The sequence below is a fragment of the Papio anubis genome, chromosome 5 (assembly GCF_008728515.1).
Source record: "Papio anubis isolate 15944 chromosome 5, Panubis1.0, whole genome shotgun sequence".
NCBI classification, from domain to species: domain Eukaryota; kingdom Metazoa; phylum Chordata; class Mammalia; order Primates; family Cercopithecidae; genus Papio; species Papio anubis.
In genome coordinates this window covers 50,867,582-50,894,408 of record NC_044980.1, presented here as the reverse complement: position 1 = coordinate 50,894,408, position 26,827 = coordinate 50,867,582, and the positions used below count along the sequence as shown (strand labels likewise).

Genomic DNA, 26,827 nt, shown 5'->3' with positions numbered 1-26,827 from the left:
TTGTAAGGAGAGAAAGAGAAGTGTGTGTGTGTGTGTGTGTGCATGCGTGCGTGTGCATGAGTATTTGCTATGTAGGATGTGGAAAGAGGATTTCACCTAGAAAACAAACCTGTTCAAAATGTTCGCTTCTTTGATAAGCATCTGAAACAGAAAAATAAGCTTATGATTTGTTGTATAAGCTTATGATCTTGTTGAAGTATTCCTACCTTCAAATTTTAAAAATTGAATTTCAAGCACACTATTTCAATAGTGTTGTCTTTATTCTGTTTCTTCCGAATCTTTTTTAAAAATTAGAGTAAGCAGTGTAAGAACACATCACTTTTTTTTAATCGTTCTATTAGCCCAGTATCTCATTGCTATATCTTCATAAGCATTTTTTTATTCTTTCAGGAATAGATGTTGCCTGTATTTATGTCGGGTTGATATGTTATCTCATCCAAGGTTGTGTAATGACATATCCCTATGCTATTATTTGCAGCGACAGGGTATATCTTCCTTACTTATAATTTCTGGAGTGGAGGTAATTTTCCACATCAAAATGTTGCTGTGAAATCAACTCATCCTTATAATACCATGTATTTGGCCATATGGTCTAGGTGTATACATTTTGCATATGCAGTGTGTTTATACACATCTTCACATAATACTTATGTGCAATTGTAAATTTTTTTTAGTATGAACGTGAAATTTCCGTTTTATAAACATAATAAATATTTTTTTAGAATCTTTTCTTAAATATCTAATATTTAAACCACTTTCTACAGTCTCTGAATATTCTTCAAGATCCTAAGTTCCTTTGGTGATTTTATCTGTTTGGGCTACAACACGAAATGGTGGTTTGAAAAAGCCTCATTAAGAAAATGTATTGCTTCATTCTTTTTTCCTTTTTCCTGCTCTAGGCCATAGCGTGTTTAATACCCCTCAAGCTACATTTGGCTTTGTGGGTGAATTATTTTAGCCCAGTGGGTTTCTCCAAAAATAAATTTTTGTTTAGATTCCTGAGTTAGCTAATGTATGTATGTATATAGTGTGTTCTCCAGGTCTTAGCTCATTTGGAATAGTGTTCGTGTGTGTGTGTGTGTGTGTGTGTGTGTGTGTGTGTGTGCCTTCAGAAAGTGCTGGCTCATACCGCGTTTGGATCTTAACACCATAGAGAAAGGGGTTGTCACAGCTGTGCCCACCACCATCCTCTCCTCCTGGTACATTTTATATCACTGATGGCAGTCAGTAAAAGTGAAAATCTGCTAAGAACCAAAGAGCTCACACTGGCTAAAAAATGACGTTGCTGAGCCACGAAACACACAATGGGTTTATTTTTGAAGAATAATTGGAGGGAGCTGGGACTGACTGAAGAAGAACTAGCTCTTCATAATGAATTTACATGTTCCAGTGTTATACCTTCTAACAGGATTGAGCCCCAAACATAGTTAAGATATAGAATTACAAGACTGATTTTCTTATAACACCTTTCATGTGAGCAATTCACAGCAATTCCTCCACCTGGGCGCGATTCTCTCCCATGGAAGTTAACCCTCTCCCTGCCATGTTTATCTCTATTTCTCAATCCTTTCTCTCTTTCTAGAGGTTTTATCATATGGTGGAAAGAGCATGGGATTTTAAATCTTATAGACATAGACCAGAATGGCAGATCAGCTACTTCTTAGCTGTGTGAACTTGGCAAGTTACCTAACCTCTCTGGGCCTTAGTTTCCCCAGCAATATAATGAAGGAAATGATGCTTACCTAGCAGGTTGTTGTGAGGATCTAAAATAACATATAAAATGCACCTGTCAGCAATGCCTGATATTCAATAAGTATTTTCCCATTTTGGCTGCGGCTGTTATTATTATTGCTGTTGTTATTATCACCTTGGACTGGTAGTTTCTGAAGTGCAAAAGACTACTCATCTCTCTACCTTCAGCTTGAATGTAGCAGTCCTAAATGCGGGCTTAGTACTGGGTGATTAAATTACATTAATTATTTTTTTCAGAACCCTAGGATACTCTTTATAGCAAGCCCTAGAATAATAATTAAGCGATTCCTGAATAGTTTTATTACCCCATTAATCCTTCCTCTTTCTTAAAAGCATGAAAGACCATGAGAGGTTGAGACCATTATACAGATTTTAAATATTATATTGTTGGACAAACCAAAGGGAAGTGACTTTCTCGGGAAAAGTTGAGCATGGGGCTTTAGTTGAGGGTTTTTCATGAGTTGTTTCTATCTGGATAATTGAACCCTAGCAGCACTGGCTTTACATACAGATGGGGACAGAAGACATTGCATCTGGAAGAACCTTAGCAATCAGGCAACCCACTGGTTCTCATATTGGCTGTACTTAAGAATCATCTGGGCCGGGCACGAGGGCTCACTCCTGTAATCCCAGCACTTTGGGAGGCCAGGGTAGGCAGATCACATGGTCAAGAGATTGAGACCACCCTGGCCAACATGGTGAAACCCCATCACTACTAAAAATACAAAAATTAGCTGGGCATGGTGGCGCACGCCTGTAGTCCCAGCTACTCGGGAGGCTGAGGCAGGAGAATCACTTGAACCTGGGAGGTGGAGGTTGCAGTGAGCTGAGATCGGGCCACTGCACTCCAGCCTGGCAATAGAGCAAGACTCTGTCTCAAAAAAAAGAAAAAAGAATCATCTGAAGAAATTCTGAAAATGCTGATGCTTGAATCCCACCCAGGGAGATTCCAGTTTAACTGCAGTGAGATATGGCCCCACCAACACTCCCTGGGAAGTTCTCATGGACAGCAAAGATTGAGAACCAGTCATCCAACCTACCCCTCTTCCACATTTCAGATGCGGGAACTAAAGCACAGAGAGGTTCAAAGCTGGGTCCTTCCTAATAATAATAACAACACCCCACTAAATAGCAACAGAGGGGACTGAGGCCCAGGTGTTCTCCATCCATACAACAGGGCAAAAGGAAGCTTCCTGTGCATGGCCAATCCCTGGGCTAGCACTGACTCTGGCTCATGGTTGCCCAGAGAATGGTGGAAGAATATGATGCAGAAGGACCTTCAGGGCTCCAACGAGGTGGGTTTGGCAAACTGAATCCCTCCACATGAATTTCTCAATATTTCTCTTTAGCTAGAGGCAACAAGGCATGCCAGGGTCTTGGTGACAGATGGCCATTTGCTCATGTCCTGTCTCTGCCCTCTTCCTAGTTACATGAACTTGCACAGACTAGTTGATCTCCACTGGCTTCTGCCTCCTTGACTGTAAATGTGGATAATACTATATTACATATTCACAGAGCTGCTGGGAGGCCTAAAGATCAGATTATTTGACTGGCCAGGGGCATGAGGGCTGTGTCTCTGGCTGGCTTTGTAAAACTGTGAGGGAGGAAGCCTGGGTCTTCAGAACTCTCAGCTCTCTTTTGTGCTTTTAGCTTTCACCATAGCAACATCTCTTCTGGTCCCACGTGTTCTTTCTGGCTGTGTTCCCTCTCAAAGCCCACACACGCAGGAAGCGACCTGTAGTAAAGCCATTTACTACAGAACACAGAGGTTCCTGCTAAAGTCTATGTATTATGTAACTAAAGATACTTGCATTGTAAGCTTTGTCATGACTTTTGGAAAGAAAAGTTTTGCTGTGCCTGAAAGAATCCCAAGCCTCAGAGAGAAAATGAAAAAAAAAAAAAAAAAAGGCAAGGGGGCCGGGGGGGCGGGTAGCCTCAGGGCCTCACCCACTCCTCTGTGTTGTTGGGGGTGAGGAGGACCTGGCCCTGCCAGGGTCTTTGAGGAAATGTGCCTGAAGATGCTGAGCGGTGTGTTTGCACGCACCTGTGTGGGCTGTGGACCACCCTCTTGCACAGATTGTTTCTCTGGTCGAGTTGCGGAAAAGCAGAGGAAGGACTTTGTCTTCCAGCCCAGATTACTACAGTATGTGAGTGTCTCTGGGCTGCTGTAACCAATTATCACAAGCTGGGTAGCTTAAAACAACAGAAATATATCCTCTCACAGTTCTGGTGGCCAAAAGTCTGAAATGAAGATGTCAGCAGCGGACCAGGCACAGTGGCTCACGCCTGTAATCCCAGCACTTTCGGAGGCCGAGGCGGGTAGATCACCTGAAATCAAGAGTTTGAGACTCATCTGGCCAAAATGGTGAAACCCCATCTCTAGTAAAAATAAAATATTAGCCAGATGTAGTGTCACGCACCTGTAGTCCCAACTACTTGGGAGGCTGAGGGACAAGAATTGCTTGAACCTAGGAGGCGGAGGTTGCAGTGAGTCAAAATCATGCCACTGCAGTCCAGCCTGGGCGATAGAGTGAGGCGCCATCTCAAAAAAAAAAAAAAAAAAAAAAATGTCAGCGGAGGGCCTACTCCTAGAGCCTTTAGGAAAGAATCTTCCCTGGTCCTTCCAGCCTTGGCTGCTGTGGCCTCATCACTCTGGTCTCTGCCACCATCCTCAGTTGGCCTCATCTGTGTGCATCGCTCCTCTGTGTACCTGTCTCAAAGTTCTTCTGCCTCTCCTTTAAGGATGCACGTGATTGCACTTAGGGACCACCCAGATAATCCAGGATAAACTCCTCCTCTCAAAGTCCTTGACTTAATCACATCCCTTCAGATAAAAGGTCATAGTCACTCTCTTGCCATATAAGGGAATAGCCACAGGTTCCAGCAATAGAGATGAGAACGTATCTTTAGGGCCACCATTCAACCTATTGCAGGGAGTGAGAAGAGATCAGATCCCAGAAAGAATGCAACACTGTGACTCAGTTTTTGGTAAAATCCATTCTCCTTTAAGCTAGAAGAAAAACTGACAAATAAGAGGTGGGGGCAGATGGGGAGCATCTGTTTGGTGCAGACTCTGTGCAGGGCTTTACATGGATACATACTGACAAGAAGGAATGTCTATGGAGCATTTAGCAGACCCAGGTTCTGTCCTAAGGACTGCACACAGACTAGCTCATATAATCCTCATATCAGCTTCAGAGTATGACCCCCTTTTATCGATGAGGAAATTTTAAAAGGTTATGACCTACCCAATGTTACCACAAAGTAAAACAGCAAAGCTAGGATTCCAGGCTAACCCTGTTTCACTTCAAAGCCCATGTTCTTTCTACTGCAGAATGTCTTTTCCTTGGCCAGTGATAAGGTTTAATTAAAAAAAAGACATCTATGAAAAATCGAATTAATGAATCATTTATTTTCACAGTCAAGCTCTTATTCCACTGTGTTGTGGATTTTTAAAGTTCCCACACACAGATGTGCAGGTTTTAAATCCAACTGCTCATCTAAAATGGGAATGCTAGACCAGAAGATCTGTGCTTTGCTGAAAAAGCAAAAGTGAAAAATCTGGCGTGACAACCAGATGCCTCCAAAGGAAGAATAAGCAAATTTTGAATAGTGTTTTGGGCAAAGGAGTCCTCCCAAAGGAGTTTTGAAAGGCAAGCATAGCAGATAGGAAAGGAAAGGGAATGCTTTGGGCTCAGTTGCTCAGTTCAGGCTCAGAGATCTTGCATGGGAGCCTGGAATAAATCCAGGAACATTGAGGGGAATTCTGTGATTGATTTTCAGATGGACAGTCCAGATAAACAGACTAGCTGGCAAACCAGCCCTGGTTTAGAAGCAGATTATATGTTGCCTTTGAGAAAATGCGTAGCCTTCTCCTTCTCTTGGTCAAGAAAGAGGAGCAGAGGGAAAGAGAGATGGGAGAAGAATCTTTTTTTTCCTGTTCTTGACCACTCCTGAACAAGTCTAGGCAAGCATGTTTGTTTCAGTGTTTGTTTTGTTTTGTTTTGTTTTTTGAGATGGAGTCTCACTCTGTCACCCAGGCTGTAGTGCAATGGCATGATCTCGGCTCACTGCAACCTCCGTCTCCTGGGTTCAAGCAATTCTACTGCCTCAGCCTCCTGAGTAGCTGGGATTACAGGCACCCACCATCATGACCGACTAATTTTCGTATTTTTATAGAGACAGGGTTTCACTTTTTGACCAGGCTGGTCTTGAACTCCTGACCTCAGGTGATCTGCCCTCCTCGGCCTCCCAAAGTGCTGGGATTACAGGCGTGAGCCACTGCACCCGGCCTCTTTCAGTTTTCTTGATCCCTCCTGAATAAGTCTAGGCAAGTGTGTTTGACCCCCACCTTTCTCTGCCCTCTTCTTTGTGATGCTGTCTTCTTCCAACCAACCACCTCCTGAGAAAGTGTATAACAGTCCAGTCCATTCTGAAATGTGCTGTGGCCTTCATCTGTTTCCCCCTAGGACAGGCTGTGCCCCCAATAACCTGAGCATCCCTTTCCTTCCACCCTTCATGGCTCCTCTGAAGGACTCTACAGAAGGAAGCTCCTGGCCGAGCTTATCCAAACAATTACCCTTCACAGCCATCAATATTCTTCACCACAGGACCACCCAACTGTCCTAGGGGAGGGAGCCTCTTGCCAGAGTATGCATCCCAAGAGGGAGGACCCTGGAGTGGTATCTGGAGAGAATAGAGACTCACTTGGGCAACCACATCTGAATCAACCCTGATGCTTCCCATAACTCATTGGATCAGCTTCAAGAGGCTCTCCCTCAGCTCAGCCTCCGCTGCAGCAGGCAGCTGAGCCACTACACTGAGCTCTTCCTGTCATCTCTACTCACTAACTCCACAGTTCCACAACTAAGTAACTGTGCTGAGTACCTGATATTCATGGATTTTCCCTTTGATATCACTATTTTGATTCAAGGATATTTTAACCAAAATGGATATGGAGTCTAAAAGAAAATACAATAAATTTGTAGCTGTTTTTTTATTATGAAACAAGCATGAGACAAACATCTTTCTCATCACCAAATGTGGGACAAGGTGAGAAGGTGAGGGTATGGATGCACTGAAGTCAAAGGTTGATTTTCAGATTGACAGTCCAAATAAATAAAGACTAGCTGGCAAAGGTGGCATATGGGTGGGGCTAAGACCACTAACCAGGAGTCACATGATTAATGCACTTGTAAATCTCTGTTGGTCATTTGCAGAATCTGCTGAATTGTGTTTGAGAATTCCCTTATATCATGAATGATCTACATGTAGATTTTCTGATTTATCTTTTAAAGTCATGATGGTTTTACCCTAATATCTACCTTCAACCAATATGTAGGTTTGTGTGCTTAATAAGGGCTCTTTGTTTTCTCTTTGTGAAACGTTAGAATGGCACCTGCTCATTAATGAGGATTTTCTTATTTTATCAGCTATATTGAGGGAGAAAGAGAAGGGAAGTCATTCCAGTATACATGGAAAGTATTTCCATTTCTAAATGTGCTCTCAGAACTTAAGATATATGCATGTAATATTCAATAGTATTCAATTATTTTAAATTTTTCTTTTTTTTTCTATCCCCCAGGCTGGAGTACAGTGGCGCGATCTAAGCTCACTGTAACCTCCACTTCCAGGGTTTAAGTGATTCTCCTGCCCCAGCCTCTTGAGTAGCTGGGATTACAGGCACATGCCACCATGCCCGGCTAATTTTTGTATTTTTAGTAGAGATGGGGTTTCGCCATGTTGGCCAGGCTGGTCTCAAACTCCTGACCTCAGGTGATCTGCCTGTCTCGGCCTCCCAAAGTGCTGGGATTACAGGTGTGAGTCACTGCGCCTGGCCTAAATTTTTCAAAAATAATGTCAAATTTATAGAAATGTTGTAAAATTAAGAATCATATAAAAAAAACACTTGTGTGCCTTTTACTCAGATTCATCTAATGTTAACATTTTGCCCCATTTGCTTTATCATTTGCTCTTTCTGTCTCTGTCTCCCTCGCCCCTTCCCTCCCTCTCTCTCTTTCTGTGTGTGTGTCTCTCTCTCCTTCTACATGTGTGTGTGCTTTTTGTTAATCTAGCATCTGCATTCTAATTTTGTCTATTGACCTAATACAGATATACCTTGGGGATACAGTGGGTTTGTTTCCAGACCACTGCAATAAAGTGAATATTGCAAAAAGCAAGTTATACAAACTTTTGGTTTGTCAATGCATGTAAAAGTTAGGTTTACACTGTACTGTAGTCTATTAAGTATGCAATAGCATTCTGTCTAAAAATGTGCATACCTTATTTTAAAAATACTTTATTGCTAAAGAAAAGCTAATGGTCATCTGAGCCTTCAGCCATCTTTTTGCTGGTAGAGGGTCTTGCTTCGATGTTGATGGCTGCTGACTGATCTCAGTGGTGGCCGCTGAAGGTTGGGGTAACTGTAGCAAGTTCTTCAAATAAGACAAAAATAAAGTTTGCTGCGTCAATTGACCCCTTCTTTCATGAAAGATGTGATCTGTAACATGTGATACGGTTTGATAACATTTTACCCACAGTAGATATTCTTTCAAAACTGGAGTCAGTTCTTTCCAAACCTACCGCTGCTTTATCAACTAAATTTATGTAATATTCTACATCCTTTGTTGTTATTTCAACAATATTCACAGCATCTTCACCAGGAGTAGATACGACCTCAAGAAATCACTTTCTTTACTCATCCATAAGAAGCAGCTCTTCATCCATTCAAGGTTTATCATGAGATTGCAGCAATTTAATCACATCTTCAGGCTTCACTTCTAACTCTAGTTCTCTTGCTATTTTCACTACATCTGCAGTTACTTCCTCTATTGAAGTTCTGAACGCCTCTAAGACTTCTTCTAAACTCCTGTTCGGAGAGTTGAAATTACCTTCTTCCAAACCCCCGTTAGTGTTGATATTTTTACCTCCTTCAATGAATCAGGAATGTTTTTAATGGTATCTTGAAGAGTGAATTCTTTCCAGAGTTTTTCTTAGTTTTTTTTTTTTTTTTTCCTCTGGTAGAAACTAATAGAGCAAAGGTTTTCAATTTACTTTGCCCAGATCCATCAGAGGAATCACTATCTATGAAGGCTATAGCCTTGCAAAATTTGTATCATAAATAGCAAGACTTGAAAGTCAAAATTACTCCTTGATCCATGGGCTGCAGAATGGATGCTGTGTTACAGGCATGAAAACAACATTAATCTCCTTGTACATCTCTATCAGAGTTCTTGCTTAGAAAAAATGATTCATTTCAAAATATTACTGCTCATTGACAATGTATTGTCAGTATTTTTTTGAAAGGAATTTTTATTTCTGACCAGTAGTTCTCAATACTAGGCTTAAAATATCAATAAACCATGTTGTAAATAGATTTGCTATCATCCAGGCTTTGTTATTCCATTTATAGAGCAGAGGCAGAGTAGATTTAACATAATTGTTAAGAGCCTTCAGGTTTTGGAATGGTAAATGAACACTGGCTTCAACTCCAAGTCACCAGCTGCATTAGCCCCTAACAGGAGTCCTTTGAAGCATTTAAGTTGGCAGTGACATCCCTTCTCCAGCTCTGAAAGTCCTAGATGGCATCTTCTCCCAATAGAAGGCTGTTTTATCTACCTTGAAAATCTGTTGTTTAGTGTGGCCACCTTCATCAATGACCTTAGCTAGAGCTGCTGGATAACTTGCTGCAGCTTCTCCAACAGCACTTGCTGCTTCACCTCACATTTTTATGTTATACAGATGGCTTCTCTCCTTAAACCTCATGAAACAACCTTTGCTAGCTTCAAACTTTTATTTTGTCTCTCCCTCATCTCTCTCAGACTTCATAGACTTGAAGAAAGTTAGGGGTTTCCTCTGGATTAGGCTTTGGCTTAAGGTGACTAGATTGGTCTTTTATCCAGGCCACTAAAACTTTCTCCATATCTGCAATAAAGCTGTTTCTCTTTCTTATCATTCATGTGTTCACTGAAGTAGCACTTTTAATTTCCTTCAAGAACATTTCTTTGCATTCACAACTTGACTAACTGACACAAGAGGCCTCGTTTCTGGCCTGTTTTAGCTTTCAACATGCCTTTCTCACTGAGCTTAATCATTTCTAGCTTTTGATTTAAAGTGAGAGGCCTGTGACTCTTCCTTTCACTTGAATACTCAAAGGCCATTGTAGGGTTATTAATTGGCCTAATTTCAATATTGTTGTGTCTCAAGGTATAAGGAGGCCTGAAGAGAGGGAGAGAGATGGGGGACTGGTTGGTCAGTGGAGCAGTCAGAGAACACATTTATCCACTTAAGTTCACCATCTTCTGTGGGTGTGATCCATGGGACCCAAAACAATTGCAATAGTAACATCAAAGATGACTGATGACAGGTCACCACAACAGATATGATAATAATGAAAACACTTGAAATACTGTGGGAATTACCAAAACATGACACAGAGGCACAAAGTGAGCATGTGCTGCTGGAGAAGTTGTGCCAATAGACTTGTTCAATGCAAGTTTGCCACAAAAATTCAGTCTGTACAGTATCCGCAAAATGCGATAAAGTGGGGTGCAATAAAAGAGGGTATACCTGCAATGTTGTTTATAGCATTCTCCCTCTGGTACAGAATTCAGTCTATATTTAGTTATCATGTCTCCTTAGTCTCCTTTAATCTGGAAAGTTTCTGCAGGCTTTTTTTGTCTTTTATGACGTCGACATTTTAAAGCAATTACAGTGTCTCTCTTTTGTTAAATACTAATTTGCTCATTTTGAGTTCATCTGAGGCTTCCTTGTGATTCAATTTAGATTATGCACTCCCAGCCAGAACACTGCATAGGTGATGTTGTTTGTCTCAAGTTAACATAGTATTGTTTAAATCCCTTATAATGATCATTTGCGGGTAGAGATGTTACAGTACTAGATGCTAATTGGTTCTAACAAAGTTTAAAATATTTTTTTAGCAAGGCACAGTGGCATGTGCCTGTAGTCCCAACTACTCAGGAGGCTGAGGCAGGAAGATGCCTTGAGCCCAGGAGTTCAAGTACAGCCTGGATGACATAGCAAGCAAGACTCCCATCTCTAAACATATATATATATTTTTTAAAAAATATTCATATCTAGTTCCTTATACTTATTTCCTAATTATGAAATTAAAACTACCTTTTTCAAAAAATTCAAGCAATACATAAATGAATACAGCATAGAAAGTGTTATACTCCTTTAACTAGCAAAGAGCTATGTTCTTCAGCATCTCTTAGCCCTGGCCTATTCCCAGCTTCTCAGCCACCAAGATGTATCCATGACAATTCACCCTCCATGCCGGGGTTGGGGAATCGCCTCCAAAGAGAAACAGGAGATCTGGCCAAGAATACTAGCCAGAACTCCTAACTAGAAGAAGAACTAACACTCTGGGTTATTAAGCAGCTCCCATGTACCAGGCACTGTGCTAAACTCTTTCTTCCTATCATCTCACTTAATCCATGCCACAGCTTTTGAGACAGATTCCATTTTTAGTCCATCTGAGGTTATACAACTTGCCCAAGGACACACAGGACAAAGGACAAGGCTGTCATGTTAACTCAGGCTTCTGACCCCCAAGCCCTCCCACACTCCTCTTCATACCAAGATATACTTTCTGGATTCTGACATCAACCCCTTTCTGACACCCAGCATGAGAAGGAAAAGGTGATGGCGGCTAGAGTCCTCAGCAGAGTGCCTGACTCCCTCCGTGATTTGCCCAAGGTGGGCTGGCAGGGACAACAGCCACCACTGTGGCTCCACTGGGCTGGGCTTCCCTTTGGGATGAGCTCTGCTAAGAGGCCTCAGCTCAGTGTGACAGCCCCACCTCTTCCAGAGAGGATTCAGTCTCCATGGCAGTCTGCCCTTGGAGCAAAGAATGGCACCAGCATCCCAGGAGGAGGAGAAGGAGGTTAAAAGGGTGAGATTACACTGGAATATAACCTGAGGAACTGATGTGATGGGAACTAGAGATTGCCAAGGCCACAGCTTGGCTTTTATCACAGAAGTTTCTGAAGGTGGGTTGTTTTTGTTTACCTACTCAGCCCATTTGTTCTATGCAGCAACAAGTAGACATTTCTCCAAGAGAGTTCAGAAATCTCCAACCCTGTAAACATGGTCACACAAAAACAACAGTTGATTTAAAAACAAAAAACCATTCTTTCAGCTTTGGCATCTGGCTCTTTGATTGTGGGCCCATGAGCTTTACCCTTGAGACCACTCCTTTGATCTTTAATTCACCACATAAATCAGCACACTGTCTGCTATTTTTAAAAACTGTAAGAGGTGCACCTACAATTCACCCAAATTGGCACTTTTATCCTTCTGATCACTTAATATTATTTTTAAAATGCTGTTCTAAAATTCTGGCCACAACTGGGCTGGCCCAGCAGGGACCGCTGAATATATAGTGGAGTTGAGATAGGTTTGCTGGTTTCAGGTAGTCACAGCAGGAACCAATTTAAGGATGGATCCTGGAAGTGTTTCATTTTAGAATAGCAATCCCTTTAGAATTAGAAGGAATCTTAGTGAATATATAACCCAGCTCCTTCACTATTTTTATGTGAAGACTGAAACATAAAGGGATTAGCAGTGGTACAGTGGAGTAAACCCTGTGACTGGACACTCAGATCCCAGTGCTGCCACTTACTGTGTGCTCTGGCTGGTGACATCTTTATCCCTTGCCTTCCTTACCTTGTAAGTTAAGATGGTTTTACTACAAACGATTGTTTGAAACTGTTTGTGTGGGTTATAGGATCGTCATAAAGATGGTTACAACCATCCTCAGAGGACTGTTATAAAGATTTAAGGAAGTAATGCATACAAAGTACCTGGCACCACGCCAGGCCCACAGAATCACTTCGTAAGTGCTGGTGATTATTATAAATGACTCACCTAAGATCACATGGATGACTGGTCTCCCCAGGTCAAGAGAACATCCCATGCTCCAAGCCTTCACTTCCTCTATAATGAATTCGTGGCAGACCATCCTGGTATGGTTTGGTTGTGTCCCCACCCAAATCTCACTTTGAATTGTAATAATCCCCATGTGTCAAGAGCAGGGCCAGGTGGAGATAACTAAATCATGGGGGTGGTTTCCCCCATACTATTTTTGTGGTAGTGAATAAGTCTCACAAGATCTGATGGTCTTATAAATGGGCTGCACAAGCTCTCTTGCCTGCCACCATGTAAGATGTGCCTCTGCTTCTCCTTTGCCTTTCACCATGATTGTGAGGCCTCCCCAGCCATGTGGATGAGTCCATTAAACTTATTTCCTTTATAAATTACCCAGTCTCAGATATGTCTTTATTAGTAGGATGAGAACAGACTAATACACACCCTTTTTTCATTTGGAAGTTGGAAGGGACAGAATTGCCTGAGCAGATAAACCACATCGGAAGGAAATTAATCCTTCAGGGACACTCATAGGCTTTGCAGTGCTTCTGCTTTTCCCGACCTCTGGGTCCTGGTGTTCTATCTTTTGAGTCTATGATGCCTTCTGGATAAAACTCTTCCCTTGCTCGTAAGCCAGCCTATTTGTTTACTTCCATGCTAGTCTCAGGCAAGTTTCTGGGTTCTATGCTGCTCTAGTAATCTGTCTAGTTTTGAAGCAGAATCTCACTATTTTAATTATTACAGTTTTATATGTTGTACTGTTCAATAGAGGAAATCTCCCTCAATATTGGTTTTTTTTTCAATATTATTGGGTATTCTTACCTACTTTTTGTTTGATGTTTTGTTTGTTTTTACTTTTAGAATGGTAATATATTCACACACTTTTAAGGTATTAAAAATGTCCAATGAGTAATCCACCCCTGCTCCTACCTTCAGTGGTCCAATTCCCTTCCCTGGAAGCAAAATAATGTAAGCAGTGTCTTATGCATCCTTCCAGAGAGATTCAGTGTACTAATAAGCAAATACTTAAATATATTCTTTTGTTTTCTTTAAAACATAATTATCTATTTATCTTTACAAATGAAAGTTAAAGTTTTCGTGATACCTCCTCCCAAACAATTGTTGGAACTTTGACTGAAATGAGATTAAACATATATTAATCTGGTAATAATTAAAATTGTATATACTCTTTAGTCCTCCTGTCTAGGACTATGGTATGCATTTCCACAAATTCAACTTTTCTGTTATATCCCACAATAAAGTTTTTACCCAGAAGGCATCTTAGACTCAGAAGATAGAACACCAGGACCACAATATAGTTTTTCTCATTTAAATTATAATATTTTGGTGAGGCTCATTCCTGGGTATTTTATATTTTCATGTAATGAATTATTTTCCCCCTTATATTATTTAATATAGGATTATCTAATTTTATATATTTTTTTAAACCTGACTAACTTAATTGAATCTTATAAATTCTACTTGTTATCTGGATAATTCTCATGTGCTGTCTGACAAATAATTAAATTATTCAAACCCCGATGGTCAGTGCCATATAGTGGTTGGGAACCCTGGCTTCGGGCCATATGGACTGCTTTCAAATCCTGTCATTCAATAGCTGTGCAGCTCTGGGAAAGTTGTTGAACCTTTCTGTGCTTCAATTTTCTCATCTTTAAATGGAGTGGAGGGGTTAAATACTACCTACTTCATAAAGTTGTTGAAACAAATAAATGGCCTAATTCCAATGAAATCGTTAGGACAGTGCCTGGAAGAGAATTCATCTGTAAAAGTTAGCTATTAATAAATTATTATTCAAAACAGAGATATAGACCAATGGAACAGAACAGAGTCCTCAGAAATAATACCACACATCTACAGCCATCTGATCTTTGACAAAACCTGACAAAAACAAGAAATGGGGAAAGGATTCCCTATTTAATAAATGGTGCTGGGAACATTGGCTAGCCATAAGTAGAAAGCTAAAACTGGATCCTTTCCTTACTCCTTATACGAAAATTAATTCAAGATGGATTAGAGACTTAAATGTTAGACCTAATACCATAAAAACCCTAGAAGAAAACCTAGGTAAAACCATTCAGGACATAGGCATGGGCAAGGACTTCATGACTAAAACACCAAAAGCAACGGCAGCAAAAGCCAAAATTGACAAATGGGATCTAATTGAACTAAAGAGCTTCTGCACAGCAAAAGAAACTACCATCAGAGTGAAGAGGCAGCCTACAGAATGGGAGAAAATTTTTCCAATCTACTCATCTGACAAAGGGCTAATATCCAGAACCTGCAAAGAACTCAAACAAATTTACAAGAAAAAAACAAACAACCCCATCAAAAAGTGGGCAAAGGATATGAACAGACATTTCTCAAAAGAAGACATTCATACAGCCAACAGACACATGAAAAAATGCTCATCATCACTGGCCATCAGAGAAATGCAAATCAAAACCACAATGAGATACCATCTCACACCAGTTAGAATGGCGATCATTAAAAAGTCAGGAAACAACAGGTGCTGGAGAGGATGTGGAGAAATAGGAACATTTTTACACTGTTGGTGGGATTGTAAACTAGTTCAACCATTGTGGAAAACAGTATGGCGATTCCTCAAGGATCTAGAACTAGAAGTACCATATGACCCAGCCATCCCATTATTGGGTATATACCCAAAGGATTATAAATCATGCTGCTATAAAGACACATGCACATGTATGTTTATTGCGGCACTATTCACGAGAGCAAAGACTTGGAATCAACCCAAATGTCCATCAATGACAGGCTGGATTAAGAAAATGTGGCACATACACACCATGGAATACTATGCAGCCATAAAAAAGGATGAGTTTGTGTCCTTTGTAGGGACATGGATGCAGCTGGAAACCATCATTCTCAGCAAACTATCGCAAGAACAGAAAACCAAACACCGCATGTTCTCACTCATAGATGGGAACTGAACAATGAGATCACTTGGACTCGGGAAGGGAAACATCACACACCGGGGCCTATCATGGGGAGGGGAGAAGGGGGAGGGATTGCACTGGGAGTTATACCTGATGTAAATGATCAGTTGATGGGTGCTGATGAGTTGATGGGTGTAGCACACCAACATGGCACAAGTATACATATGTAACAAACCTGCACGTTATGCACATGTACCCTAGAACTTAAAGTATAATAATAATAAAAATAAATAAATAAATTATTATTGTTTTGCTCTTCCTTTATGATTATTACATTTCATTTCTTTCTGCTTCATATCTTACTGCATTTGTTAGAATTTGTCTTATTTCTTCCCTTCTCTATTGTTTCACTATTAGGTATAATGTCTGCAATTGGTTTGAAATAGGTAAGCACTTTTTGTCTGTTTATCTTATAGGGGTCAAATTTAATCAAATGCCTTTCTGGTGTTTGCTCATATCATCACTTATTTTTCCTTTGTTCTATTGGTATGACATATTTTATTTATAGATATCCTCCAACCAAAGTATCTTTATATTCTAGAATAAACTGTATTTGGCCATGATGCATTATTTTATGTCAATACCCAACTGAAATTGATCCAGTAGAATTTAATTTAAAACTTACAATTTTGTGTTCACAAACCAAATTGGTCTGTAGGTACGTGTGTGTGTGTCTTTACCAGTTTATGCTAATCTTAGAAAATAAATTTTAAAATTTTTACTTTTTCTGTGTTTCAGTATGAAAACTATTTGTCCCTTGGCCATTTGACATTTATCTTAATGTTTTAAAAGAACTCATTCAACCGCACTTTAGGATATTTGTGCTATTACCACTAGCCTTAATTCCCTCCCTGTTGTACAGCCAGCCAATTCTTCACAGGTGTGCTTCCAATTTTGGGTTAATATTTAAAGGTTATTTTTGCTACAGTGAGTATAAACTCTAGCACACGATATGTCAGGCAAAACACCACACCACACAGCTTGTGCAACAGGGTGGAGAGAAGGGTACAAGCTGCCGTGAGTCAGTGAGAATGGAATGTGAAAATGTGGAATGTGCATCCAGCACCAAAAAAAGGTCACAAGTTCACTGGAATATATGAGGGCTTTGCCTCTGAGTGAAAGAGTGCTTCCAGACCACAGTGCCCAGGGGTCAGAGGGTGGGATCCAAGGCCTGACAGGCTGCAGCCTTACCTGGGTTTTACCACTTGCCACCTGTGCAAGTTTGGATAAGTCACTTTGTATCTACTCTGTACCTCGGTTTCCTCATCCATAAAATGGGAATAATTGTAGTACCTACCTCTACCTCATACAGTGAGAATTAAGTTGATTTCTAGGAAGTGTTTACACAGTGCTGGGCATACAGTGAGATACAGTGAGCTCTATGTTAAGTGCTGGCCATCATTAAGACTGTTACTCAGGCATTGAAACGGTCCTGAAAAGATCACATGAGCAATGCAGTACCAGCGGGTGATTTTATAGAGACTCGGAGGTATTGTTGTTCTGTAGAAGTAATTGTGTGGCAGTCTTCACTAACTTTAGGGTTATTCTGAGTATTTTAATTCCTTCAGATGTGCCACCAACAATTCTGGAAGCTAAGAACTTTGATGGGGGACTGACCACGAGGCTTATGGAGTGTGCTTGGAATGGTCTTTGTCTGTACCCCCAAATTCATGCACACCACTGCAGAGAGGATGTATCTGGGGTCCCTGCTCCCCAAGCCACAGTTCCAGCGAACAGGCTATAGGAAGAGCGTCCTCTAAAGTGTCGATAATGATTGAGTATATGTAAGGTTGCCATTACAATTAAGCAAGGAAAGGGAGAATTAACTAATAATTGACTATTTTGAAAAAAATTGATTGCAGAATACAAAAAGAAAGTTTACAAATTTATATCAAGTACAATTCAATATAAAATAAGCACAAGGTTTCATAAAGTTATTTCTAATCATAAAAGCAATGAAATCAATTTAAAAATGCAGTATCCATAGATTTTGACTATATAAATGCTAAAAGATATGTTTTTAAAACCAACAAAACCAAACTGAGAACTTAATTGGCAAACAGGGAAAGGTAACTGTAGCATTATAACAGATGAAGTGTTAGTGTCTTTATGTAAAGCACTTTCAAATCAATTGGGTAGAGACAAATACTTTGAAATAATAAGATAGAAAGGATGCCAATAGATAATTCATAAAATGGACATAAACATAAAAATACTTCTTTCTCAGGAATAAAAGAAAAAATGGCCATTTCGGGAGTGGTGGAGCACACCTGTAGTCCCAGATACTCAGGAGGCTGAGGTGGGAAAATAGTTTGAAACCGGGAGGCAGAGGCTGCAGTGAGCTGAGATTGCGCCACTGCACTCTAGCCTGGGCAACAGAACTAGACTCCGTCTCCAATTTTAAAAAAAGAAAAAGTGACCATTGAAAATAATGCACTATTCTCCTTTCACATCAGCATTAATTTTTTTTTTAATTATAAAGCACACTATCACTGATAATGGGGTGAAGTGTGTGCTCTCAAGCACTGCCTAGAAGGGTGTATTGGTCCAACTTTTCTGGAGGGCAGTTTCACAAAGAATCAAATCCATTGACTTCCAAGTTCCCTTCTAGGAGTGTGTCTAAAGGAAATAATCACAAATGCACAAAAAGATATACATGTAAAAATGTTTTGGTATTATTCAGAATAGCAACAGAATTTATAATCACAAAAAGTAAGCTATTGAAATGCCCAGTAATGAGAAAATAATTATATTAGTAATGCTGAGTCCAGTCCATGGGATTTTATGTCACATTTTATAGGTAACATTTTCAAATTTTATCTTATGATATAGGTAAATGTTTATAATCTGATATTAAGTGGCCAGCAGCAATGGCTCATGCCTGTAATCCCAGCCCTTTGGAAGGCTGAGGCAGGTGGATCACCTGAGGCCAAGAGTTTGAAACCAGCCTGCCCAACATGGCATAACCCTGTCTCTACTAAAAATACAAAAACCAGCCAGGTGTGGTAACGCACGCCTGTCATCCCAGCTACTCAGGAGGCTAAGGCAGGAGAATCGCTTGACCCAGGAGGTGGAGGCTGCAGTAAGCCAAGATCACACCACTGCATTCCAGCCTGGGTGACAAGAGCAAGACTGACTCAAAAAAAAAAAAAAAAAAAATTAAGTGAAAAAGAGCAAAAACCAAGACTATACAGTCATGTACCTCATAGTGACATTTCGGACAATAATGTACTACAAATATGATGGTGGTTCCATAAGATTATGATGGAACTGAACATTTTCTATCACCTATTGATATCGTAGCCATCATAATGTCATGGCACAACACATTATCCAGGTGTTTCTGGTGATGCTGATATAAACAAACCTACTGCATTGCCAGGTGTTTAAAAAAAGCACACACAGGGCCAGGCACGGTGGCTCACGCCTGTAATCCAGCACTTTGGGAGGCCTAGCCAAGCGGATGACCTGAGGTCAGGAGTTCAGACCAGCGTGGCCAACATAGCGAAACCCCATCTCTTCTGAAAATACAAAAATTAGCTGGGCATGTTGGCGGGCACCTATAATCCCAGCTACTCTGGAGGCTAAGCCAGGAGAATCTCTTGAACCCGGGAGGCGGAGTTTGCAGTCAGCCCAGATGGTGCCACTGCACTCCAGCGTGGGTGACAGAGCGACTCTGTCTTACAAAAAAAAAAAAAAAAAGGCCAGGTGCAGTGGCTCACACCTGTAATCCCCAGCACTTTGGGAGGCCCAGGTGGGCGGATCACAAGGTCAGGAGATCAAGACCATCCAGGCTAACATAGTGAAAACCCGTCTCTACTAAAAATATGAAAAATTAGCCTGGCGTGGTGGCGGGCGCCTGTAGTCCCAGGTACTCAGGAGTCTGAGGCAGGAGATGGTGTGAACCGGGAGGCGGAGTTTGCAGTGAGCAGAGATCACCCCACCGCACTCCAGCCTGGGCGACAGAGTGAGACTCCGTCTCAAAAAAAACCAGATACAGTTATGTACCGTATGCAATACTTGATAGTGATCTATGCCACTGGTTTATGTATTTACTATGCTACAGTTTTATCATTATTTGTACTCCTTTTACTTATTTGTTTGTTTTTTTTAAGCTAACTGTAAAACAGCCTCAGGAAGGTCACTCAGGAGGTATTCCAGAAGAGGGCATTGTTCTCATAGGAGATGACAGTTTCATGCATGTTACTGTCCCTGAAGAGCTTCCAGTGGGACAAGATGTGAAGGTGGAAAATGAGTTATTGAAGATTCTGACCTTGTGTAGGCCTAGGCTAATGTGTGTGTGTGTTTGTGTCTTAGTTTTTAACGAAAATATTTAGAAAATGAAAATAAATAAACCATTTTAAAAATAGAAAAAAGCTTAAAGGATAAGGATATAAAGAAAGAAAATATTTTTGTTCAACTGTACAATGTGTTTGTGTTTTAAGTGTTATTACAATAGAGCCAAAAAGTTGAAACAAATTTTAAGAGTTAATGCAGTAAAAATGTTGTAGTAAGCTAAGATTAATTTATTGTAGAAGAAAGAAAACATTTGTTTATAAATGTAGTGTAAGCTAAGTGTGCAGTGTTTATAAAGTCTACAGTAGTGCACAGTAATGTCCTAGGCCTTCACATTCAATCACCACTCACTCACTGACTCACCCAGAGCAACATCCCGTCCTGCAAGCTCTATTTATGCTATGCGCCCTACACCAGTGTACCACATTTTATAGTCTATACCATATTTTTGCTCTACCTTTTCTATGTTTAGATACACAAATACTTACTGTGGTACAATTGCCTACAGTATTCAGTACAGTAAAATGCTATACAGGATGGCAGCCTAGGAGTAATAGGCTATACTGTATAGTCTGGGTTTGCAGTGGGCTATACCATCTAGGTTTGTGTAGGTACACTCTATGATATTCTCATAATGACAAAAATCACCTACTGACACATTTCTCAGAACTATCCCTGGCAGGTGACTCGTGAATATACACAGTGTGACTAAAGTTTTGTAAATAAAAAATGCATGTAACTCCAGCACTCTGCTCAGAACAGTTGGTGGTGGTTATAATGTTAAAATCTTTCTATGCCCTCAGATCAACAGGGATTTCTCCATTCTCACTGCTCTAATCATTCCCCAGGAACACACACACAAGACCAGCAAGTACAAAGTCACCTATCCTGCCCAGATATTAGGTGTGTTTCCATCCTGTTCCGGGCCCCTGACAAGGCAGTTGTTACATGCTCTTAATATCATCCTTGACCCAGTCCCTTCTCATGGAAGGGAACGTCCAAGTGGGGAAGGGGAGGAGAGGATAGAAGGGCGATTCACTTAGTAAGTGAGCCACAAAATGGCCTCAGTGGTAGTCAAACTCACACAGCATCTCTGAGACTTTCAGTCATTTCTTCAGGTTCTGTCATTGTATCCCAGCCCACAGGAAGATCACACTGTGGGAGATTTAAGATTTGCACTGCTAGCCTGGTCCACCAGCCCTGCCACCCCGGCAGACACTACCTGCCACTGTCCTAATCCCTGAGGGCTGTACCCACTCAGGCAGAAGCACCTTCCAGAACTTCCTCCTCTTCTTTGTCTCCTGGCCTTGCAGCTGTGAGGACCTTTTAACCACTTTGCCTTCTCCTCAGGAACCTGCCTTGTCCTTTTTGTGGCCTTTGGGTTAGGTCACCACCCATTTTCAGCTATGCTCATTTGGAGTGCAGGATAGGGAACAAGAGACAGTTCAGATTCTGCTGGCGGGGGTTGGTGGGGAGATGGAAAGAACAGAGGTACACACAACTATGCACTATGAAACAACCAGACCCTTCAGGCTTCTGAGCTCGCCTACTGCTCACACTTCTCCCCACTCCTCCATTGCATGATGCAGGGGCTCTGTAAAGGAGGTGGGGTAGGATGCAAACCCATCCTGCAGCATAAGTCAAGTGTATGCAATACACCAACATTTTAATGATCACTTTTGAGTTTATATTTTCTTTTTGTCTGTGTTTTCATAATTTTTGTAATCCAGTCATTCGGGAACTACTGCCAATCTATGACTGTACAGAAAGCATACTCATACACTTTAAAGGGTCAGTAAAATTTTTAAGACAATTTAAAGAAGGAATGTGGAAATGCGTCGTTGAGGCCAGAAGCGGTGGCTCATGCTTGTAATCCCAGCACTTCAGGAGGCTGAGGTAGGGGAATCACTTGAGCCCGGGAGTTTGAGACCAGCCTGGTCAACATGGTGAAACCCCATGTCTACTAAAATCACAAAAAAGTAACCGGTCATGGTGGTGCACGCCTGTAGTCCCAGCTACTCGGGAGGCTGAGGTAGGAGGGTCATCTGAGCCCAGGAAGTTGGGGCTGCAGTGAACTGTGATTGCACCACTGAACTCCAGCCTGGGTGATGGGAGTGAGACTCTGTCTCCAGAAAAAAAAAAAAAAAAAAAACAAGAAAGAAAAAAAATACATCATTGATGAAGAAAAAACAGAGTTCAGAAAAGGAAGGCATCCCTGGAAGACCAGCTGACAGAATGCAGCCACTACAGGGTGTCAGGGACAACTCAAAGCTCAGGGACTGCAGGGCAATAGACTTGTTCAATCTCTGACATTTGAGCCAGCCACCCAAATTACATTTGTTTTCTTAAACTGTTTTCAGGAGACCAAGGCACTAGGGGCAGTTTTATAAGTGTGCACAGAAGAGGACCACAAGGAGGGTGCCTTTTAAAAGATCCAAGGAAGACCCCCTTCTCCAAATCTCCCCCAGCCCAACAGTCATTGTTCATGAATAATGGGTGATTCACTGTTTGGTTCTCCACAGATGCTAGCTAGACATGCAGAACATCAATAATGAAAAGAAACTTAGAGATCAACCTTCTACTCAATACAGGTGTCTCCTCAAGAACACTGCCAAGATGGGTTTGGTCAGAACCTGCTTAAACACAGGTAGTGATAAGGAGTGCACTAGCTTGCGAGCTAATTGCTTCTGTATCTGAACAACTCTAGTCATTCAAAAGTCTTATTAATTCCAACTTCTACCCACCAGAACTAGTTCTTCCCTGTGGGTTTACAGAAAACAAGTCTAGGCCAGGTGCAATGGCTCACACCTGTAATCCTAGCACTTTGGGAGGCTGAGGAAGGTGGATCCCTTGAAGTCAGGAGTTCGAGACCAGCCTAGCCAATATGGTGAAACCCCATCTCTACTAAAAATACAAAAATTAGCTGGGCATGGTGGCAGGCGCCTGTAATCCCAGCTACTTGGGAGGCTGAGGCAGAAGAATCGCTTGGACCTAGGAAGCAGAGCTTGCAGTGAGCCAAGGTCATGCCAATGCACTCCAGCCTGGGCAACAGAGTGAGACTCTGTCTCAAAAGAAAAAAAAGAAAAAAAAACAAGTCTAGACTCTCTTCCAGCTTTTTCAAAATTGAAAACAGCTATCATATTCAACTGAACATGAACATTCTGCTCTGCTCCAGACTAAACAAACCAATTCCTCCTTTTCCAGAGCTGGCAGTTAAAATGGCAAATGCCTGACTCCAACACCTGCCATTCCTGGAAAGAGAGGTAGGTGGAGTCATGTATTTGATTCAGAAGAAAGTAAGGAAGATTGGAGGAAGGATGGTTTCATAACAACACTTAACTTACTTTTCAATTTCCAAAAGCCAGCAAGGCTAGCATAATCCTTCATAAAATTAAAGATTTCTATCTGCCTGTATTAGTCCATTCTCATGCTGCTACAAAAAAACTGCCCAAGACTGGGTAATTATAAACGAAAGAGGTTTAATTGACTCACAGTTCTGCAGGGTTGGGGAGGCCTCAGGAAACTTACAATCATGGCAGAAGAAACAGCAAATGCATCCTTCTTCACATGGCAGCAGGAAGGAGAAGTGCCAAGCAAAGGGGGAAAATCCCCTTATAAAACCATCAGATCTCGTGAGAACTCACTATCATGAGAACAGCAGCATGGGGGAACCACCCCCATGATCTAATTACCCCCCACGAGGTCTCCACCAACATGTGGAGATTACAATTCGGATGACAATTCAAGATGAGATTTGGGTGGGGACACACAGCCAGACCATATCACTGCCTAATTACCAAAGTACTTCCTGACATAATATTTTAACATCAGAAAAGTTTCCACAAAACCCCAGTGGGTGAGAAAGCTCATCTGAGCAGAACATGTATATTAAATTGATCAATAAATGTGTATATTGCCCCCATCCTAAAGGTCCTATACATAAATATTGAGATTTTTTAAGATTTAATATTATTAAAATAGGCCAGGTGCGGTGGCTCAAGCCTGTAATCCCAGCACTTTGGGAGGCCGAGACGGGTGGATCACAAGGTCAGGAGATCGAGACCATCCTGGCTAACACGGTGAAACCCCGTCTCTACTAAAAAATACAAAAAACTAGCCGGGCGAGGTGGCGGGCGCCTGTAGTCCCAGCTACTCGGGAGGCTGAGGCAGGAGAATGGCGTGAACCCGGGAGGCAGAGCTTGCAGTGAGCTGAGATCCGGCCACTGCACTCCAGCCTGGGCAACAGAGCGAGACTCCGTCTCAAAAAAAAAAAAGAAAAAAAAGAAAAAAAATTATTAAAATAAAGATGCATTCTATAAAAGTGCATTCTGAGAGGCATCTTTACTGAATTTCAACACAGACACACTCCTTAAAACAGAAAATTCCATTCCCCAGGTCCTCTTCGTGCAGGAGAGACGCTCAACATGAAATGCCCTTCACAGCTCAGAAAACCTACCCCCACAAGAGCACAGAGATGCTAACATTCAAAGAAACAAAACATGTGTTGCATCACAAATTTGGTTACGGAAGAAAGATCTGATTGCAGCCAGATATTTACCCTTGAGATAATATTGTTGCAAGACTTCCTCCCCACAGAATGAAATCACTTCTTTTCCACTCCCACGGTATGAAGGTCACTTTGCATGTTTGTTCTCTCAGCTGGTACATGTGGAAAGCCTGGAGCTATTTTTCCCTTTAAAATGTTAGAAAGAAACTTTCTTCTTCTCATGTGACTGACACTTTCTAAAACACTCTTACCATCTCAGGCAGTACACCCTGAGGGACTGGAGAAGACGTGAGACCTGGTAAAAATGTTTCTGCTCACAAAATTCCTACAGCCTGCTGCACAAGGCAAAGGGTCTCGTTTAAGGGCAAGAAGGCACAAGTGCCTATCTATGTCAAAGTAGTAATTTGAATAATAATAACAACAGACAGACTTTGTTTTTTTTTTCTTTAACTTTTATTTTAAGTCCAGGGGTACATGTGTAGGATGTGCAGGTTTGTTACATAGGTAAATGTGTACCATGGTTGTTTGCTGCACAGATCATCCCATCACCTAAATATTAAACCCAGCATCCATGACCTCTTCTTCCTGATGCTTCCCCTCTCCCCACACCACCGCCTCTGACTGGCTCCAGTGTGTGTTGTTCCCCTCCATGTGTCCATGTGTTCCCATCATTCAGCTCCCACTTATCAGTGAGAACAGGTGGTGTTTGGTTTTCTGTTCCTGCATTAGTTTGCTGAGGATAATGGCTTCCAGCTCCATCCATGTCCCTGCAAAGGACATGACCTTGTTCTTTTTTATGGCTGCATAGTATTCCATGGTGCGTATGTATCACATTTTCTCTATCCAGTTTATCATTGACGGGCATTTAGGTTGATTCCAAGTTTTTGCTAATAGTGATATGCATGCAAGTATCTTTATAATAGAATGATTTATATTCCTTGGGGTATATACCTAGTAATGGGATTGCTGGATCAAATGGTATTTCTGCCTCTTGGTCTTTGAGGAATCACCCCACTAATTAACACACTTTGAATATTTGCTCTGGGCCAGGCACTGCTTTAAGCACATCATATGAATTAATTCATTTAGCTCTCAGAACAGCCCTAACGGGGAGCCACTATTCTTATTCATTTGGCAAGTGAAGAATGGACATAGAGATGTTAAGCAACTCGCCTAAGGTCAGATAGCTAGCAGGTAAGTGGCAGTGCCAGAATCAAACTCTAGAGGTGAGGCCCCAGAGGCTGTGCTCTTACCATTTTTCTATATGTATGCTTTGCATCACCTGATATATTCGAAAAGAGTCACATGAGACTAATTTTGTTTCAATGCCAGTTGGCTGTATCAATGACCTTTAACTTGTTCTTGCATGGCCAAAGAGTTCCAGATTGACTCGGGACCCAGGTGAAGGTCCACAGAGACTCTTCATTACCAGTGGGTGGCAATGTTGTCCCATGGAGCCATCATGGTGCAGTGTAAGGCCTGGCATGCTCCTTAAAGGCGGAAAGACTGGCCACTTTGTGGATAGGTCATTCTGGGTACCCCCAAGAATGCAATTTCTTCAAAGCATTCAGGATAATCCTGCATAAGGAGAGAGGAAATTAGGGGAATGCCCAGGAAACTGTTCATTGAAGTGATTCTTCCCCTGTCCTGCCATAATATCTCCAGTATGTCTCAATCATAAATAAGACATTCGTCTTCCCACTAGGACATGTCTTTCTTAGGGACAGAAACTCTACAGCCTTTGTAACTACAATTTTACTAGCCTGTGGTAGATGAGTAAATGAATGAATGAGTTCTTCAGAGGCAATCAATTCTATTTCAAGGAACAATCTAAGAAAGATCTGCAGAGTCCTCTGTGGTTGTCCAAAATGAATCCAGACATCATTGGTGACCCTAGGATGTGTTTAGTCACCCAAGAATCCTCTGAATAGAATAAACCAAAGAAAGCCTCCCCAAATTACTCTGGTCTGAACTTGAAATTGCAATGCAATTTCTGGTCCTTTTGCAAAAGGGTCACAGCTCAGGCAGAACAAGTGTCAAGCTAACTTCTGGTTAATTTCAACAAAATGGGCCCAGTAACCGATGCAGTCAAGGGCTTTCCCAAAGAACTCCATAATAACCCAAGGACAGATCCACCATGTGAAGCTCTAAAAAAGGAACCTTTTTGTAAAATCTGAGATACTCTAACGAAGGCCCTCTAATCTAAAACATTTTTAATAGCCTATTACATGTCTGACAGTATTAATGCTAAGCCCCTGACATTGGATAATTTATGATACATCCAGAAATCAGTTAGGTTTTGTGACCATGAAAAATGAAGGAAAGAAATGATCTTAAGACTATCCTTCCAATTTTTAGGTAAAAATTAATAAAAATTTAAATATATACCTTTGTTTAAAAAAAAAAA

General features: G+C 41.2%; 1 protein-coding gene across 1 annotated transcript in view; it reads left to right on the top strand.

The window, feature by feature from the left end:
- Window positions 1-26,827, top strand: part of ANKRD55 (ankyrin repeat domain 55) — a 130,801-nt gene that overhangs the window by 560 nt on the left and 103,414 nt on the right. The gene's annotated exons all lie outside the window — the stretch shown is intronic.